The 4,570-nt window shown below is 44.0% G+C and overlaps 1 long non-coding RNA gene across 1 annotated transcript; it reads right to left on the reverse strand.

Annotated features, from left to right (window-relative positions):
- Positions 1-552: 552 nt before the first annotated feature.
- Positions 553-950, reverse strand: LOC311142506. The gene is made up of 2 exons (XR_014614331.1): positions 865-950; positions 553-748 (listed from the first exon to the last, which is right to left on the reverse strand). It is a non-coding gene; the product is annotated as an uncharacterized lncRNA (long non-coding RNA).
- Between the last annotated feature and the right edge of the window lie 3,620 nt (positions 951-4,570).

Genomic DNA, 4,570 nt, shown 5'->3' on the forward strand with positions numbered 1-4,570 from the left:
TCACTAACTAAGATAAACATCCCCTAACTTCATGCAGGTGTTGTGAGTATGGTGTATTTAGTTCATTCACGCCCAGGGGGGCAGCCTCGGCATTGAAAAGTGATAACCATTGTAACTCAGCCAGCCACTATGTAACCATCCCAATTCAACAGCCCGTACGGCTATCACAACATTTCACTTGACCTTTTCTTTTAAAGGTCATCATTTTCCATTCCCACTGTACCTTTGTAGGAATCATAATGACTAAACAAACAAGTTGTCATGGGTGCAGCAGAACCAGTTCCTCCACATTTCAACCATTCATCCAGACTATTCCGGTTGACAAGGAAACAATTGACTTTGCTAAAATAGTTTTAATTACAGATAAAAAGGTGGAGAAATAAAGCACACACTATGAAGACTATTCCATTTAAAATACAATTTTACAAGTTGACAATTTTACCACCAAGAAGTACACTACACAAGTCTTAAAGACTAGGTAGTGAAGTGCTCTACAGAAGACTATGACAAACAGGGAGCCAATAAGGGTTGGAGAAGGAAACAGGCATTGAAGAAATTGTTCAAAGTTTATTGAGGCACTTGAGACCGGTTTTTAGAAGGCAGCAGAAAACATGTCAGTGTTTTGACAAGGCAACAGGAAATGGTTCAAAGTAATGTTGAGGGCCTGGTGTGTCGCTGAGACAATGGACGGTCACGTCTGGTTCAGCACTCTCCGTTACTCCTGATGTGAACGTGACGATTATGCACCCTGGGAACACACACGGAGCAGAATTAAAGACACGCACAAACACAGAACGAGACAGAGGCACAGACAGACAAGCACAGAACAAGACAAGTTGTTGAAAGCTTTAGTTGGTTACTTACATGTTTTCATAGCACAGCTCGCATTCGCTACCGTAGGTGATGCCATCGGTTCCACACACTGGATCATATAGCTTGTTGCACGCGGGCAGGTTGTACTTGGAACAGTCAGGCTGTTGGACAAAAACCAGGTTATGTAATAAATAAATAAGAGGTGTTGGTAATATAGTGTACTAGTATGACACCATATGAAGAGAACATGGATAACAGGGAACAAGCCATACGTTTTCCACCCCTTCCACAGTGCACCTGGGGTGTATTCATTTCTCAGATTCTATTGCAAAACGTTTCACTCAAGCAAACAAATTGAAGCAAACGCAACACAAACAGGGAATTTGCCCAATAGAAATTCTCATTGGTTGAAAAACGTTTTGCAACAGAATCGGACTAATGAATACACCCCTGACTGTCATGTCAACTAGTTGTTGACCAGGAAGTGACTGTATACATACAGGTGTACTTGGTGAACAATTGAATCTTGTACAGAGTAAGGCCCATACCAGTGTTCTACACTATTAACTACTGTCAATCCAGCACATAGGACAAAGTGTTTTATGAATGCGCATAGCCTTTCCCTCCAAAAAAAGAAACGGTTTAGCCTGCTTACCTCTATGCTGCCGTCAGGGATACTCGCTCCTCGTGCCAAAACTAAAATGGAGAAAGATGTCAAGCCTTAGACTAATTATGATTTAACATCAGATTTGATTTCCAGCCGTTCTAATCTAAACGACAGATAGCGCATCTTTTCTCTAGTCGTAGATTTGCGCGGGCGCCAACAGAGGCAGTCCGGGGGTAGTATTGACTGTTTGTCTAAACTGCTCTTAGAAGTTAATGTTATTTAATAAAACTATTTGACTGCCACTTGAAACTAATTAAGTAAAATTGAACAACACTCACCGGCAACACAGAGGAGTGCGAGAGTCAGTCGTGTAAAGTTCCACATTCTCTCCGTAGTGAAGGGGTGTAGGCAGGTGACGTTGTGTGGCACCGGAGCCGTATTTATACCGTGTAGGTCTCCACCCCCTATTTATACCGTGTAGGTCTCCACCAAGCTTCTACCCCCAAGCCATAAGACTCCTGAATAGCTAATCATGGCTACCCAGACTATTTGCCCCCCAACCCCATCTTTTTACGCTGATGCTACTCTGTTAATTATTTATGCCTAGTCACTTTACCTCTACTCACATGTACATATTACATCATTTACGTCGACAAACCTGCGCCCCGCACATTGACTCTGTACCGGTACCCCCTGTATATAGCCTCTCTACTGTTATTTCCCATTGACTCTGTACCGGTACCCCCCTGTATATAGCCTCCCTACTGTTATTTCACATTGACTCTGTACTGGTACCCCCTGTATATAGCCTCCCTACTGTTATTTCACATTGACTCTGTACCGGTACCCCCTGTATATAGCCTCGCTACTGTTATTTCCCATTGACTCTGTACCGGTACCCCCTGTATATAGGCTCCCTACTGTTATTTCACATTGACTCTGTACCGGTACCCCCTGTATATAGCCTCCCTACTGTTATTTCCCATTGACTCTGTACCGGTACCCCCCTGTATATAGCCTCCCTACTGTTATTTCACATTGACTCTGTACGGTACCCCCCTGTATATAGCCTCCCTACTGTTATTTCACATTGACTCTGTACCGGTACCCCCCTGTATTTAGCCTCCCTACTGTTATTACACATTGACTCTGTACCGGTACCCCCTGTATATAGCATCTCTACTGTTATTTCCCATTGACTCTGTACCGGTACCCCCCTGTATATAGCCTCCCTACTGTTATTTCACATTGACTCTGTACTGGTACCCCCTGTATATAGCCTCCCTACTGTTATTTCACATTGACTCTGTACCGGTACCCCCTGTATATAGCCTCGCTACTGTTATTTCCCATTGACTCTGTACCGGTACCCCCTGTATATAGGCTCCCTACTGTTATTTCACATTGACTCTGTACCGGTACCCCCTGTATATAGCCTCCCTACTGTTATTTCCCATTGACTCTGTACCGGTACCCCCCTGTATATAGCCTCCCTACTGTTATTTCACATTGACTCTGTACGGTACCCCCCTGTATATAGCCTCCCTACTGTTATTTCACATTGACTCTGTACCGGTACCCCCCTGTATTTAGCCTCCCTACTGTTATTACACATTGACTCTGTACCGGTACCCCCCTGTATATAGCCTCCCTACTGTTATTTCACATTGACTCTGTACCGGTACCCCCCTGTATATAGCCTCCCTACTGTTATTTCACATTGACTCTGTACCGGTACCCCCCTGTATATAGCCTCTCTACTGTTATTACACATTGACTCTGTACCGGTACCCCCTGTATATAGCCTCCCTACTGTTATTTCCCATTGACTCTGTACTGGTACCCCCTGTATATAGCCTCCCTACTGTTATTTCACATTGACTCTGTACCGGTACCCCCTGTATATAGCCTCGCTACTGTTATTTCCCATTGACTCTGTACCGGTACCCCCCTGTATATAGCCTCCCTACTGTTATTTCACATTGACTCTGTACCGGTACCCCCTGTATATAGCCTCCCTACTGTTATTTCCCATTGACTCTGTACCGGTACCCCCCTGTATATAGCCTCCCTACTGTTATTTCACATTGACTCTGTACGGTACCCCCCTGTATATAGCCTCCCTACTGTTATTTCACATTGACTCTGTACCGGTACCCCCCTGTATATAGCCTCCCTACTGTTATTACACATTGACTCTGTACCGGTACCCCCCTGTATATAGCCTCCCTACTGTTATTTCACATTGACTCTGTTCCGGTACCCCCCTGTATATAGCCTCCCTACTGTTATTTCACATTGACTCTGTACCGGTACCCCCCTGTATATAGCCTCTCTACTGTTATTACACATTGACTCTGTACCGGTACCCCCTGTATATAGCCTCCCTACTGTTATTTCCCATTGACTCTGTACCGGTACCCCCTGTATATAGCCTCTCTACTGTTATTTCCCATTGACTCTGTACCGGTACCCCCCTGTATATAGCCTCCCTACTGTTATTTCACATTGACTCTCTACTGGTACCCCCTGTATATAGCCTCCCTACTGTTATTTCACATTGACTCTGTACCGGTACCCCCCTGTATATAGCCTCCCTACTGTTATTACACATTGACTCTGTACCGGTACCCCCCTGTATATAGCCTCCCTACTGTTATTTCACATTGACTCTGTACCGGTACCCCCCTGTATATAGCCTCCCTACTGTTATTTCACATTGACTCTGTACCGGTACCCCCCTGTATATAGCCTCTCTACTGTTATTTCCCATTGACTCTGTACCGGTACCCCCCTGTATTTAGCCTCCCTACTGTTATTTCCCATTGACTCTGTACCGGTACCCCCCTGTATATAGCCTCCCTACTGTTATTTTACTGCTGCTCTTTAATTATTTTTTTTATTTTTTTTTTTACTGATATATTTTTTACTTAACTATTATTTTTCTTAAAACTGCATTGTTGGTTAAGGGCTTGTCAGTAAGCATGCCACTGTAATGTCTACACCTGTTGTATTCGGCGCATGTGGCAAATAACATTTGATTTGATGTTGGCCATGTGTTCTGTATTCTAAGTGTTTGTATGACATTGGCCATGTGTTCTGTATTCTAAGTGTTTGTATGATGTTGGCCATGTGTTCTGTATTCTAAGT

Source organism: Coregonus lavaretus, assembly GCF_964263955.1.
Source record: "Coregonus lavaretus genome assembly, chromosome: 2".
Lineage (NCBI taxonomy): Eukaryota > Metazoa > Chordata > Actinopteri > Salmoniformes > Salmonidae > Coregonus > Coregonus lavaretus.